This window comes from Uloborus diversus, chromosome 1, assembly GCF_026930045.1.
Source record: "Uloborus diversus isolate 005 chromosome 1, Udiv.v.3.1, whole genome shotgun sequence".
Lineage (NCBI taxonomy): Eukaryota > Metazoa > Arthropoda > Arachnida > Araneae > Uloboridae > Uloborus > Uloborus diversus.
In genome coordinates, this window is record NC_072731.1 from 133,464,592 (window position 1) to 133,481,334 (window position 16,743).

Consider the following 16,743-nt stretch of genomic DNA (forward strand, 5'->3'; position numbering starts at 1 on the left):
TTGAAAAAGTGACATCGTAATTTTTTTCTTTTTGACAAAAAAATGAAAAATTGCCAATTACTGTGAACTAAAATAACTTACTTTTAGAAAGAAGTTCAATTTTTTTTCCCTCAATCTTGATGAAAACCATTAAAAAAGTTAGTTTTCTGAAAATTACTCAGCACTACTGAAAAAACACTTTTCTGGTATAAAATTTATTCAATATAACTGTACCATTGTGATTTCATTATAGGATTTATAGGATCATAGATGCTATTTGTTGGTCATAAAATAAGTAAAAAATATTAATAGTATTCAAATACTTGAGACAGGTCCAACGTGCCCCACGGTCAACGTACCCCACCTTCCCCTAATTAAATAAACTGATACAAGGGCTTCCAATTTTTATTTATTTATTCTATTTTATGCGGGTACTGAAAACTCCATCACTCGAAACTAATATCATCACTCGTATTATACTAATTATAACTAAGACGGTAAAGTTATTTTTTTTTTTTTTTTTTTTGCAAGGTTAGGATGGAGATCTTATCGATGTAATGAAGATCTCGCGAGGCTGTTGTTGAATGTCTTTGCAGCTCTTGAGCTCACATCTTTCAGCATCGAAAAGGGGTTTCTTGAAACACCGAAAAACTTTGTCTGCTATGTCTTGCAAATTTAAGTTTTGTGAATGTTGAACGTTGTTGATTTTATATTTACTTTTTTGCACAAAGGTATTTATTTTTTTTTTCTTAGGTCCTCAATGCTTCAAGCTCCGAGTGCGCAATTTTTATTGCAGATTCGTGCTTCATTTATTTCGAAAAAAATCGAAATTCGCCGGAATCGAAAACTTTTTTGAAAATGTCATTAATGATTTCCTTCAAAAACGTTTTTGGAACTTCAATTCCGAAAAACTCCGGGAGAGAGACGCCAATCTCGTGTCCTTCCCCTAATATCAATAAAGATGCACTAACATTAAGTTTTTGAAACTTCAATGTTGAAAGTTTGAGGGATAGCTCCTGAACCCATCCCTTCCCTTAACGCGATGAAGATGACCAACCATCGCCTTTCAAGGCTCCAATTTCGAACAATTTCCGATGGAAAGTTTCAAATCCCGTTCCTTCCTCCTACGTCATAAAAGATGGCTTATGACTGCGTTTTTAGGACTACAATTTCGAAAATGTCCTGAGAGGAGCCCCCATGTCCTACTTTTCCCCATCTTTCAACGTGCCTTTCATCATTCAAAGGTCGTCTAAAGTATAGTGCCTATCTAAAGTAACGTTTCTGGAACTCCTACATCGAATTGTTTTTGGGAAAAGTTCTGAACAGGGCCGTCCCGACGGGGGGGGCGAGCGGGGCAATCGCCCGGGGGCACGAAATGAGGGGGCGCCGCAAGGCGCCCTTCGTTTCGACGGAACACGACGACATTCACACGAAAACGACATTTTCACGAGGGGCGCTTTGCGGCGCCCCTCATCGTACAAAATGCCCCGATTGTATAAAGTTAAGGGTGCCTTGCGGCGCCCCCTGATTTAGTGTATCATAGATACACAGTCTTATAGACACACAAAATAGGGAATCATTGCAATGATTCTCTATTTTTTTCCTAGGGCACGAAATTATTCCTCTCTCTCCAAAACATTCGTTTCCTTTGTATCATTGAAGCAGATACAATTTTTAGGAATATAACTGTTTAGAATCAAACAAAAGGTACTTCTCCTTTGCCTATACTAGTTCTTACCAAATTTGCTTGAATTCTGCCCCTGCGTGCAGTGACGTAACCATAAAAAAGTTTTAAGGGACATTCAAAAAAAAAAAAAAAACTTTTTGTCGAATAGGGAAAAAGATCAAAAGTTGTTCGGTCAAAAATTTTGAGCATTTAGTTTTAAAACGCAATTTTAGCCTTAAAAACGCGATTATAGGCCATGTTTATTGACGTTACGGTAAGAGCTCAGAGACTCTTTCCGATTGATTGTTTTTTTACATAGATTGAAATCAATTCCTTCTCCCCCTGCAAGTTTTCGAAATTGAAGTTTCAAAACGCAACTTTAAACAAACTTTGAAGATTTTATGGATAACAGGATCTGGAGCATTTCCCAGAAAAAAAAATGTTCAAAATTATGGTTCAAATAATTTAAGCAATATTTTACATTTAGGGGCTGGTCAACTTAATTTTTTTATAAGTGTCGTTTAAAAAATCCATTGCTTGTGATATTAAAGAAAGGCGGCATGGGGGACCCTTGCACGAATATTTTCTCAAACTCAAGTCCTTAAAACGCAATTTGTAAGGCCATATTTGTAATATTAGGGCCAGTGATTTTTCGAAATTAGAGCTCCAAAAACGCCATTCTGAGCGATTTTCGATGATGTTGAGTATTTTTGAGCTTTTCCTTAAACTTACAAGTATTTGATGCAAAATAAAAACAGCTTTGTTTATAACATAATGAAAGCTGGTATGAAGTTGGTACAAGTGAAATTAAAAAACTCTTGAAAAGAATCATTGGATGAGTCCAGATCGAAATTTAATTTTGATGTAATTTACTTCGATAAATACGTTTTCTATTTATAATCAGAAAATTATTTATTCTTGTTCTTCGTTTGATTAATATGAATAACCAACTCAGTTTTGACTGTTAGTTTTTTACCTAGTGCAATAACATTTTACTAGATAAATATTTGGATTTTCAACATTTCCCTTTTTACGAAAAGTTTTTGGTGCATTCATGTTTCACAAATATTGGAAACAGATTCATTGCTTTTGTTTTAATTTGTATAGCCCTTTGATTCTTCTGTTCATTAATATATATAAAAAAATAAGTATGTATTCTGCATTGAGTGTTATAACTAACTTGATTTTTCTGTTTGTATGGGGGGGGGGGGGCTAGGAATCTTTCGCCCCGGACGCCGTCTGCTGTTCGGACGGCCCTGGTTCTGAACCCCATCTCTCCTGCTACGTCATCAAAGATGGCCTATATTTGCATTTTTACGACTTCAACTCGGAAACTTTTTCCTGGAAAAAACCCTCGAACACCCTGGTTTTTAGCATCACTCAAGATATCTAAAAATTGCATTTTTGAAGCTCTAATATCAAAAAACCACTAGGGAGAATACCTGAATCTCATCCTTTCCCTTCAAGGGGAAAAAAATAGCAAACCAATTTTGTTTTCGAAAATATACCCTTAAACTTCAAAACAATTCCGGAGAGGAAACCTCCAAATCTCATTTCCTCTTTTTAACCACCAAATAGTCGAAAAATGCGTTCCTGACAAAAATTTTCGGAGCCAGCAAATACTCCTACTTGTGCGCGATTATTAAACAACTCAATCAATAAACCAATTCATAACTATCTTCAAATTTTATTTTAAAATGCAATTTTAGTGTTTCGTTATGTTCAGTACCTTTCTCTTCATTATGTTCTATACCTTTCTTTATGCAACCTTTCTTTTATAAGAAAAAAGTTCAATTGAAGACCTGAATGGCTACTAAAAATACTTCAAGAGTCCTCAAATGAATCAAAAGTGGAAGGGTTTAATTCAGATAATAGATTCAGAATATTAGTAGAAATTATAATTTTTTTTTCTTTCAATTTTTTATTCTTGTATGTGTGTGGTAGTGATGGGCATAATCGAGTACTCATAATCGAATCACTCGATTATTCAAAATCATTCGAGAACTCGATTATCATGAGTTCTCGATTATCGTATCTCGAGTTCTCGATTATCAACTTTTCGAGTTCTCGAGCGATGAACTTCTCGAGTTCTCGATTATCACTTTCCGAGTTCTCGAGCGATGGACTGCTCGAGTTCTCGATTATCACTTTCCGAGTTCTCGAGCGATGGACTGCTCGAGTTCACGATTATTACTTTCCGAGTACTCGAGGCGATCAACTGTTCGAGTTCTCGTTTGTCTTTTTCCGAGTACTCGAGCGATCATCTGCTCGAGTTCTCGCTTTGAACTTCTCGAGATGTTGAGTTCTCGAGATGTTGAGTTCTCGAGATGTTGAGTTCTCGAGATGTTGAGTTCTCGAGATGTTAAGCTCCCGAGATACTGAGTTCTCGAGATGTCAATCACTCGAGCAGTGTAATTTTTGATCGATTTGAGAATCGAATGAACCTCTCAATATAGTTGACTTCTGACAAGGGTGCCCACCTAGGAAGGTGGGGATCGTGGCGCAGACTGCGTCATTGACACTTTTAGGGAGAAGGGATTGTTTTAAGGGATATTTTTCTTATTTTTTTGGGGGGGGGGGGGCTCTGTGATATTGAAGGGGTGCGCCCTTGACCTCAGGGGGCACTCCTGCTTCTGAAGTGATTCAGTTGCAGGGGTGGATCCGTCATTTAGGGGGTCAGAGGGCTGGCTTTGAAAAGTTAATGACTTTACTTATGAATGGTCATTTTTTTTTTTCGCCTTCCGAAAATATATGCATTGAGACCCTTTAACCCTTCCCCCAGAAAAATTTGGAGTGACGGGTTGAGCTGAGGCGCCCACAGGGGAGGTGGGTCATAGTGCAGGACTGCGCCATTGAAATTCTCAATGGACGTTAATCTTTTTTAGGGAATGTCCTTCTTGAGGGAGGGGGGTGTTTTGAGGGATAGTTTTCGCTTTTTTGGGGGGGTGGGGTGGTCTCTGCGATATTGAGGGGGGTGCCCTTGTCCTACGGGCGGGTGGGGCACCCCTGCTTCTGAAGAGTTTCAGTTGCAGGGGCGGATCCGTCATTTAGGGGGGTCAGAAGTCTAGCTTTGAAAAGTTAATGACTTTACTTATGATATGAATGGTCATGGTTTTTGTTGTCTTCCGAAAATATATGCATTGAGACCCTTTAACCCTTCCCCAGAAAAATTTGGAGTGACGGGTTGAGCTGAGGCGCCCACAGGGGAGGTGGGTCATAGTGCAGACTGCGCCATTGAAATTCTCAATGGACGTTAATCTTTTTTAGGGAATGTCCTTCTTGAGGGAGGGGGGTGTTTTGAGGGATAGTTTTCGCTTTTTTGGGGGGTGGGGTGGTCTCTGCGATATTGAGGGGGGTGCCCTTGTCCTACGGGGGGAGTGGGCACCCCTGCTTCTGAAAAGTTTCAGTTGCAGGGGCGGATCCGTCATTTAGGGGGGTCAGAAGTCTAGCTTTCAAAAGTTAATGATGTTTCATTCGAATCGTGCTATAATTGAATGTATGCTGTCGAATGCTTGATTATCAAATGATTATTTGGGATGCTTTGGTAGTATGATGATATGTTTGGTGGAAGTGGGTGCGCTAATAAGGTTCCAACTTGAGAGGCATTAAAATTAAAATTATATTTCAGGTAAAAAAGGTGGAATACTTAAGTTGAAAACCTGAGGGAAGTCTTTCCACTTATCCTCACCTTTGACTATACCATTAGGTAATGATACAGGTGTAACAGGCAACAACAAACGTTTTAAAGCCCAACTATACAGATTACTGCAGACACGTGTTTCGGGGTTTCAAGGAACCCTTTTTTCAACGCAAAATTGTGAGATTGTTGATGTAAGCACATTACTGGATGTCTTTTGGGACCATTCATTAATTACGTAAGGGTCCCGAGAGGGAGGGGGTTGGAAAAATGTCTACATACTTGGGGAGGGGGGCTTCAAACCCATTCTCACGCAATATTTTCCAAGCTGATGTTTTACATTTGAAATTGTGCGGTCAAGTGGTTTGACGGGAATTATATATTTTATTTGCGTTTGGAAAATAAAAAACTTATTAGGATGAGCTGTTTTTTATTTGTTTTACGAAGAATGAATCGTGTAAAACGTGATAAAAGAATCGCACTATGCATAGCATGTTTTATTTTTAATAAGTATCGCATCATACACAAAAAAAAAAAATGTCGAAAAAACATTCAGTCTAGATTCCAACTTTTTAGTAAATGTTTCATTACACAAAAATGATTAATTAATAATGGTGATTTAATTTCGATTCCAGTGATGTTGAATTCGTTATTTTATTATTTTGAAAAACGGAATGGAATCAATCTTACCTAAGAATCATCCTTACGTAACAAATGAATGTCCCCTTACATGCAAAAGCTTACTATTTTGTTCAAAAAAGGGTACCTTAAAAACTCCAAAACACGTTTCAGCTGTACTCTATATTTGGGATACAAAACGTTTGTTTATTTCATGTTACTTCTCGGCACTAAGGTATTTACTTATTCCTTAATAAAACAAGTGGTTTACTTCTCGTGTAATTCCTTCCTATGGGTGCAAATAAGAGGGGGGGGGGGGGGGAGAGTTTTGACACAAACTGCGGGATTGTAATTTTTAGGGGATTGTGTCTCTTTTGGGGGTATTGCTCTTGGGGAAGAGCTTCATGGGTGGTGCGCCTTCGCTCTTGGGATGGATAGATTTGGAATGATTTTAAAATAGAATGAATGCTTTTCGCTTGCTTTATTCGAATGGGGTTTATAGTTAAATGTTTGGCGTCGAATTTTCGATAATTGAGAGATTCCTTAATAATCGAACGATATTTTTCGAACGAAAATTGTTAATTATCATATGAGCGGATTTATGGAGGGGTATGTGTTGTGGTGAGTGGCGGATACAACGGGAAAATCATGGGGGTCATGTCCCCCCACCCTAAACCGTCGACAACAGTATCCGTACACATTGTGTTCAAACACTTCATGCATAAAATGTCAACGATGACAGTATCTTTTCATCTCATTAATTATTTTTCAAAGTAAATATTTGAACTACTACTTCGTTTCATTGCTAATGAAATTAATTTGCAACGTTTATTCCCAATCAGGTGCCTTATTCCTGACCGATTTGGTGCTTTTTATTGACTCTCAAACAGATTCAGACATTTTTCGTACCAAAATCGGGAATTTCGTTCATGGGGTTGGGGGCTTTCTTCAACATGAGCCCCCTCTCCCCCCAAAAAATGGTTTTCTGTATCCGGCCCTTTAGTGATCCGGTAGTGAAATCTTGAAACAAAGGGTAGAGAAACGGTTTCCATACTGTTTTGAACTTGACAATTATTAAGATCAAATATGTATAATTTTTATTAAAAAGTGAGGGATAATGATAATATGGGCGGGTCTTTGGGCGACACTAGCAGGTTTAAACTTGAGAATTGTTAAACTTAAAAATATATTGAACCACTATGGTAATAAAACGTGTAATTGAAAATTTAAGGTGGTCTTAGATTTTTTCGGATTATTGTTTCTTAGAGGGAGGGGGGGGGGGAGAAATTGTTATAAGAGGCGTGCCATTGCTCACAGGGACGAACGGACACCCCTGTCATTCTCTAAAGTTTCAGAATCAAATAATAGCTTCTCAAGTGCTTTTTTTCGAATGGGGTTACTCAGAGAGCACACTTTGTTGAGATAAAGGTTTTAAAACGATTGTTAACGCTGTGACAGTCATGTTAAAACGTTTGTGAAACGTTTAAACGCAATGTGTTTAAAATGCAGTGGGGCTCATCCCCCCTCCCCCTATCCGGCGATGACATTCATCTCTCAAATGCTACGGAGAACCCCCAGAACGAGAGCCCATTAAAATGAAACTAAATGCCCTCTTATAAGTTACCCTCTCCTCTTCAAAACTTCAATGGCGTGGTCTGCGCCATGAACCCCCCCCCCCCCTCTGCCCTCTCAATCGTGGGGATCCTTGTTTAATATATTGCTTGTTGTCGAATGTTCGGTTATCGAGCGTCTCGGATGATTTGAAAACCGGATACGTAATCTGCTTTTTAGAGAAAGTTGGTAATCAATTTAAACCTTTTTGAGGACCAACGTACGGAAAATCAAGCGCAGCTATGAAACTTTAAGTTCCGAAATGAACCGTCGCGAGCCAAAGCATTTTCAGCAGTTTTGCCTCAACTTTACGAAAAATAAATAAATAAAATAAATCTCATAAAATCAGCACATCAATTGACTCCAAATTTTTAAGTTGAGTGAATAATATACTAATCAACATTTATGAAAATATAAGGAATATCACATTGAAAAATATAAGGAATATGACATAAACAGAAGCGAGTAAAACAAGAAAAAACATTAAATTCAACAACGCACGCGAAAATAAATGCTACGCACAAAAGTCATAAATATCTTACGTATGGAATTTGAAAAAAAAAACTGTATAAAATGTTATTTTTATTTTTAAAAAAATGGGCCAAAGAGTGGAAGTTAATATTAATCCCACACGACAAACTTCCTAACTTCTTTTTAATGCACTCAGAAATATTTCAACTTCACTCCCTACACTTTTATACTGTTATTACATATTTTCCAAGTCAGCGAATGAAAAAGAAAAATAAAACAGAGCGAATCAAGAAAGAAAAAAAATAATCATGAACTTCAATTGCAATTCAAGCCACACTTATAACTTTCAATGCGCCGGGAATCCCAATCTGCTGGAAAACGCAGTCAGAAATATTTTACCCGCCCTCCTCATGTATCAGTCAGATAAATATAATTCCACTAATAACAAGAACATAAAAAAAAAGCAAAGCAATAAACAAGAATAATAAATGAGTCCTTTTGCGCAGAGAGAGCAACGATTCCCCTACTTGGTTTACATTATTAAACTTCGTGTTTGAGTGCGCGAAACCATTTGAAATAACCACGTGATATCTGAGAATCATTAGTTTTAAATACATAACCGTTCGAATAAATCACTCAAAATGAATGTAAAAAAAAAAAAAATCTAGAAATCAATCGGTTACACAAATTGAAATGAAAGGGGGAGGGGGGGGTGATACCATTTCAATCGCTACGGGGCGTCCCCTGAGGGCTACCAACAGTCAAGGGCCCATTGCCAGTTTTCTAGCCGCTAGCAATAAACCTATAAAAGTTTATACTAGTTCGAGCCGGGTCGCCCAAATGCCGAACTCCTAGTTTCTGACAAGCTAACAGGGAATCTCATCGAACCAGCATCCCCCAAGGATTGCGACCCCTAAATGAAGACTAAAATCTATCAAATTGAACCCCTAAAACAGGCTTACGTTTCCGAACTTTTCCGGAGGGTAGGGGGGCAAGGGTGTATCTGCTCATTTTATCGGAAAAACAACAAAAAACTAGACCCACTGAAACGTAAAAAACTAGATTATTTCAAGGAATGGGGGGGGGGGGGGCAGGCCGGTTATTTCGAACTTTACAAGAGAGGAGGAGGGATTAAAGAGTATCCTACGAGTTGCATATTATGCCGAATAACAGTAAGAATTTCATTTATATGAGTACAATAACTTCTAAAAGCCAGGAGGGTTCGCCCCTTATTATACTCCTAAAAGATAGGCTTAGATGGCACATTCCTATTTCGAGCGCACCCCTGCCCATACTACTCGGGAAATTCAACTGTTCCAAAAGTCAAAGGTATCCACCCCCCCCCCTTTCGCAGGGCGATGGTGCACCCTCTCAAATGTTACGGAGCATCCGTCTAGAAAGAGCTCCCCCCCCTCCCAAAATGCGATTAAAAAAACCCTCTCAAAAAACCGCTTTTATAGAAATTTCGGTTTCGCAACCGGCGCCATGGACCCCCCGCCCCTCCCGAAAATGAGATTTAAAGAACCCTCTCAAAAACCCAGCCCTAAAAGTTTTAATGGCAAAGGCTTGCGCCATGCCCCCATCCCACCCGAAACATGAGATAAAAACACTGAAAAAACCGGCCCAATGGCGCAGGCCGCATCATGCCCCCTCCCCCTTATAGTGGGGCGCCCCTGTAGCAGTCTACTCAATTCTGGAAAGGCTCAGAAAATGAACTACTTGAGCACTCGATTCAAACATCTCGAGATCTCGATTTAAAACATCTCGAGATCTCGATTCAAAAGATCTCGAGAAGTCAACTGCTCGAGTACTCGATTCAAAAGATCTCGAGAAGTCAATCGCTCGAGTACTCGATTCCAAAGATCTCGAGAAGTCAATCGCTCGAGTACTCGATTCCAAAGATCTCGAGAAGTCAATCGCTCGAGTACTCGATTCGGAAGATCTCGATTATCAATCGCTCGAGTTCTCGAATTCAAAAGATCTCGATTATCAATCACTCGAGTGATCGACTTGAAAAGATCTCGATTATCAATCACTCGATTATCAGAAGTACTCGATTCCCGAGATCTCGATTATCAAAAGATCTCGATTATGCCCATCACTAGTGTGTGGTATTCGAAACACTTATAACTTTATTCTAACTTTTTGAATAATACATGCTATTCGGAAAAAAAACCCCATACTTTAGTATTAATTTTTTTTTTCTAAATTTTATTTTCATTAGTCACCTCCCCCTCTTAATGAATTACTCAATCGCCCCTCCTGACAGGATCGTCTGGAGCTTCCGCTGTTTATTTCGTGTTATTGTGACTTAAATTTTTTATTATTCTAATTTTACTCTTCGTTCTCTCCCGATTTTCTTTCCTTCGTCCTCTTTTTTTTTTTTTTTTTTGAATGACAAATGCAAGAAATGTGATGCGAAACTACGGACAGTTAAAATTTAGGTTTTTAAAGCATTTTTATGCGAATAACAGTTTTATAAATTAATGAATTTTTGCAATAACGAGTGTTTCAATGTTCCGTTTTCATGTTTCTGTATTTAGTGCTTAGAAATGCTGCGTAATACATGGTTTAATTAAAACTCGGCCATAAGTTGTTATTCTCGTTATTTTTTTCCCACGTTTATCTTTCCTCTATGAGTGAGTTGATCTAACGATGGATGACTTCTGCGATTCGAGATCTCTATTCTTCTCGGAATGCTAGATAATTTTTTTTAGGTGTCTGCCCTTCTGCACTTACTATTATTATTATTTTTTTTTTTGTCATCTTTCTTAATTTCATTGGTATTTGCTTTATTAGAGCTTGCTCTCTTGCTCAAAATAGCCACATATTGTTGGAAATAAGATTAGTTAGAGAAGAATTTCTCAGCCTTTTTTGACCTGGGGACTGGCTAACCTTTGTGGGAAAAAAAGAAAGAAAGGGCAAAAAAATATAAATCGCGGATTATATGAAAGAAAACATTATAAAATATTACATTTTAAAAATATTATTTTTTCATAATGAATACATTTTTAAAGTAATTTCCTCTAATATTGTGTTTAAAGCTACGCTGAGTTCGATGTGTGTTAAATTTTGGCAGAGTTTAGCGATAAGAAATGTTTTAAGTTTTAAAATTTTCAACGGCGTCATCATATTCGCAACTCCAATGAACTATAGGGGGCGCTGCAGCCACTTTCTGATGGCGGATGAAAAGGTAAAACAAACAAATGCCGTAACTGATAACTTGCTATGAAGCTTAATGAATGACAGTAATTTTTCATCGTGTTTATGCAAGGATTTCTTTTCTATTCCTCTGAAATTACTTTGCATCATAAACTGTCTGAAGCCTGTAATTTATCCTAAAGAAAACCCGAGGAACAGAATGTTTTACCTTTTTCGGTGGTACTGTTAATCACTGCGAGGTAGCGTATTAGAGCTCTGGAGTTGCGAATTCAAAACGAATCGGTTGCTTTTGTGTACTACCGTCCTCAGGGGCTTAATTTCCAAAAAAAAAAAAAAAAAAAAGAAAAGAAAATAAAAGAAAAGAAACGCCAGGAGAGCTCTAAAAATTACTCTTCTTATCATTTTAATAGGTAAATAGTGTACATTTTGTCTGATCTGTAAAAATTGTTATAAAATTGAAAAGGAAGTGTAGAACCTGAACCTTTTGTGAGCTTCCATGCAAATTAAGCCCTGACCGTATCCTCTTAAAATGCATTTCTTTTTACTTTCCCAATTATTTCTCTCAGGAAACTCGTGAAGTGAAGTGGGATTGCAATTGGATGCTCCGGTTTTTGGCGTCTTCGTTCGGACTGAGCTTGCTTCTTATTCTCCCAATAATCATTTTCTTCCGAATTTCTTTTCTTGGTTTTGCTTTTCGATGGTTATTGAGAAGAAACAAATATACTTACAGTGTAGTTGACGGTAAGAAAAAGAATGTGTAGATTTTGCGGGGTTTTCGATTTTTTACTTCATATTGTGGCATTTTTTAAATTCAGTATGGGGATAGGAAAGGTTTTTTCTTTTTTTGTAATGTTCTCTTGCTGTATGACAGGAGAAAAAACACAATTGGCTCAGGAAAACATTTTCTGTCAGATTTCAGTTCATCATAGATTTTCTGCTGATAAATAAGAAATTTTCTTCCAGTTTTTCATCTCCTTAAAAATGGTGCATCTACTCGTTTTTTTTTTTTTTTTTTTTTAAATGAAAGGAAGACATATCGCAAGGATACCCACCTATGGGAGGGGGTCATGGCGCAGACTTCGCCATTGAAATTTTTAGAGGGGGGTGTTTTAAGGGGTATTTTCCTCATTCGGGGGCGGGTTCATGCTTTTGGGGGGGTCTTCGTGATATTTAGGGGGTGCGCCCTTGTTCTTTGGGGCTGGGCTCCCCTGTGTGTTGTAAATAAACAATTATGATTTCGGAAAATTTTAAGTACACTTTCTGACACAGATATATTGTAATTGAACTCATTATGTAGTATCAAATGAAGCGTTGAAGGGACATTTATTTAAAGTACGTCTTTTTATTTTTGTATTTTTTTAAATGAGAGACATTCGATGATTCTTTTTATCAATCTTCATTTTGCATAACTTTTCCGTGAATGGGGTCGTTTCCAAAATTTTACAGTATTTTTTCTGAAAGAGCATGCTTAAAAACATAGGATCTGACCATTTTTTAAATAATTTGTTTACGTTTAATATTAAAAAAAAAAAACTTAAATCGGAGCGTTTTCAGATTTCATTATTTACGGCATCCGCCGATGACATCACAAATGATGAAATGCCATTCAGTGTTGCCATTCACAGTGCAAAATATTTAATTCGCATCTTTACTCACTTGTATTGGCAACGATATGGTTGATAGCAAGCGTAGAGCGCAATTATTTAATTCGCTTCTTGATTATCATAACGTGGAAACGTGGTAGAAAGATGCGGCAAAGTGCATCATTTGTGACGTCATCAAGACCACGCCTTGTTTGAAAAATCAGACATTTTAAAAAATTAATTAAAAAAATAAAACTGTTGGGAAAATGAAAGTATATTCTGGGTCCATATTTTTTTTTTTTTTTTGCTCATTCTATCCATTTCAATGATTAAAAGTAGTTCTTTTGACTGAAGGAAACCGCCCCATTATTAAAAATATTAACTGAAAATACTGTTTTGTAAGAAGTTTTTAGTTTGCCAGAGATTTTGTTTCTATCCTTTCAACTAAAAAGTTCTGTGTCAAATATTTTTGTCTGCGGAAATGATGCATTTTTTTTTTTTTTTTTTTTTGTTGCTTTGTAAAACTTTTCCAAGCAGAAATATAGTTTTTCTTTGAATTCGATATATTTGTTACAGATTGTCCTGGACCTCCTCTTCCCCTCGTGTGACCAACAATAAATTTTTAAAACCACGAGAAAGCAGACCTCGCCTCCAGCCCTGTTGTGATTCCGAAACTGGTTCCTGGCGGCGTAATTAAATTTTTCATTCCATTTCCTCGTCAGGGATTCGGAGCGAACCCTGCAAAATCGGTGCCATGCATGCAAATGGCTTCCTTTTCGGATAGAAGTTGTTGACCTTGACATTCCAGTCCGAAGCAATTTTATATGACGTTTGATGATAGGAAGGGCTGTCGTCTGAAAACACGTTTTGGATTTTGGAGCCAACATTTTTAGGCTATGTTTGGATTAAGTTAAACTGGAAGAGGTTAATCAGAGACTTAATTGGGTCCTTAAGATCGATGGTTCAACCAGCGAAATTTTCCAAAAGTAAAAGTCCTAGAAACGCAATTTTAAGCCTTCTTTAGTTTCGTCAAGGAGGTCATGGCATCCTTTTGGATCTTCGTTTTGGAGCTACATTTAAATTTGCTTCCGGGGCAAGGGCCCTGTCCTCCTACCTGATCTGAAACCGGGCAGTTCATTCAAGATTTTAATCAGAAAAATTGTCGTAAAGGGGGAAAAGTACAACATTTTAGTTCGTCATTCATATATGTTACTCTCAAGGGAGTCGCAATTTTCCACTTTCTCTCCATGCATATAGTTTGTTGTTTGAAATGCTTGCGAGAATATCTAATCAATAATGCTTTTTTTTTTAATAAATAAAATATGTCTTCATTGTTTAGGTCTATAAAAGCTTGGGGGGTAAATATTAGTGGCCGCCCTCGGTGCTCCTTTTAGACGGCACCATTTCATGCTTTAGAAGGGGGCCTTTCCCCTCCCCTGTATCCATGCCTGATTACCGGTTCTGTCACAAACTTTGCAACCAAATGAAGCATGTGTGTTAAGAGTAGATAATAATAGACTAACACAATGTTCCCTAACATTCTATTTTTCTTAAACTATGTATGCTATGCTGTCGGGAAATTGACACATACTTTGACAATTGAACATTTAAAAATCAGCATATTTATTCTGCTTATTATAAGTTATCTTGTGAGAAATTCTTGGAGAATTTTGCTTAATTATACGAATTATATGATGCGGCCTGCGGCCGCCCCTTGCTTTGGCCGCCCTTGTGCGGCGCACACTCTGCACACCTACTAGGATCGGCTCTGTCCATACATGTGTGCATCCTGGGGTTGCAGTCAAATATCATTATTCAAATTTCCTTCTTTATTATTATTATTGTTTGTTTTTTACTTTTCTGAAATAAGTTCTAAGTAATTTATTCAATGTAGTCACCCCAAAAAAAAAAAATAGTTTGTCAACAATTGTAGCATAAAAACAAATGACTTTGTTGTTGCACAATGTTAATTCTATATATTTTTCTTCTTAATTTCATATTTTAATAATATGAATGGAAAGTTCTTTTTAGATAATTTTAAGGAATGTGTATGATGGATAAATTTAAAGCAGCATAATTTCAACATTAGAGTAATACAGAAAGTATTTGAGATTTGCTTTAAAAAAAAAAAGCTGACTGTAAACATTTAAAGCAAACATTTTGTGTTGTAAATTGTTCAAAGTCCTAAAAGCAGCATTATATTAACAAGTGGATTAGATGTAAGTAACACTGTGGTTTAGAATTTCTTCGAATTTCCATATGCATAGTAAAATCAGTTGTATAGGTAAAATTTGGTAAACATTTTGTACTTAAAACTATTGTGTGAGTTTTACGCAAAATGTTTTTAAATTTTTGTAAATTTATTTTTGTATTTGCATGTGTATTAATGCATGGGTGCCACTTCTCTGTTCTGAGGACAGAATTCTGTCTTTAAAAAATATGAAGAAATTTTTTCCTTCAATCAAAAGGCATTATTTTTGTTATTTTATTTATTTGTTGAATGTTACAAACTCCAAGAATAGATCCTATAAAGTTCTGAAGTCCAACGATGGAATTTAGCGATATTCATCAGTAAAATTATTGTTTTGTTAATGCATTTTTGACCAAATTAGCTCACAATTATTTTTTATTTAGTACCATTCCTAAAATCAGAATTCACTAATTTTCGGATCAAAAGCTCTCAATGAAATATTCACTGTTTTTTCTATACTTGTTTATAAGCTCAGCACTTTAGTACAAAAAACAAGTTTCAAAATTGAAGGAGGGACATTCCCATGTTACGGAACAGGACATTTGAATGTAAGTGTGTATGTAGATTTTGGTTCATAAATACTTATAAAGCAAGCTAGAAATCTTATTTTTGATAGCAACACTAATGATTTGTTTAAGAACTCTGTATAACATTAAAAGTTAATCATTTTGAAGAAAATAATGGAACAATAAGCAATAAAATCCTGGTGACCGAACGGAATTCCTAAGAGTCTTGTTCTGTCACAAACATTTTTATTGCATATCTTCAATTATTTTATTTCAAATGACTAACTTTTAATGTTCTATGTAATTCTAATGCCAAATCTTTACTGTTGCTATCAAAAATTAAATTGCTTGTTTTATTTGTATTTATGAAACCAAATCTGCTGACCAAACTACTCCAAATGTCCCGTTACACCACATGACTTTATACATCTTGCAAATTATTCTGTAAATTTTTTTATGAACAATGATTGAAAATTGGATCGAATAGTATCCTAATTTTGCTTCAACTCTGAAAAATAAACACTGATGAATTGAAACTGATTCAAATAAAAATTTTTATTTTGTGTATGTACTTAGTAAATTGAAGACATTTATTTAAAGTCACAACTGAATGAGAAATGCAGGAAATGTGAACTCTGGATTTGCAAATCTTGTGTACAATCTATTGCAGGGGCACTGACTTTTTTTTATATAAAAAATCTAAATATAACTTGATTACATGAAATTTAGTAGCATTTTTTTAAGGGGGGGGGGAAGTATCAATTTTGTATCAAAACAACAATTGTCACTTATTGTCACAATCGAGAAAAATAGCACTTCCCGTACACAAGAATGAAGACTGTTTATTGTCATTTTCGAAAACTTGTTTTTTACTTTTAATTTTAGCACATTTGTCTCTTGTAAAACATTTTATATCATAAAAATTGCATCATTTGTTTTACATTTAAAAATAATATTGCCAAAAATTACCAAATATCAGATCCTGTCAGATTTTGGAATGTCAAAGTTAAGGTCTTTTTTTTTTCTTTAAACTAAAGGTTCATAAACTTTCAGTGTTCAATTCGTTTTTCTTGAAAAGCACAAAAAGGAACTCTTGCAAAAGAACCTTCCTGATATTTTTCTTACAACACAACTTTGTATATTTTCATGTTTTTTTTTTTTTTTTTTTTTTCAATACTTAATTCAAACTTTATATTTTTTAAATGGCAATAAAACACACATTAAAACACATTAAAAAATATATAAATTTTTCACACCGT

At 36.2% G+C, this 16,743-nt stretch overlaps 1 protein-coding gene across 2 annotated transcripts in view; it reads left to right on the forward strand.

The window, feature by feature from the left end:
* LOC129232198 (ATP-dependent 6-phosphofructokinase-like) overlaps positions 1 to 16,743 on the forward strand; it is a 122,037-nt gene that overhangs the window by 47,480 nt on the left and 57,814 nt on the right. The gene's annotated exons all lie outside the window — the stretch shown is intronic.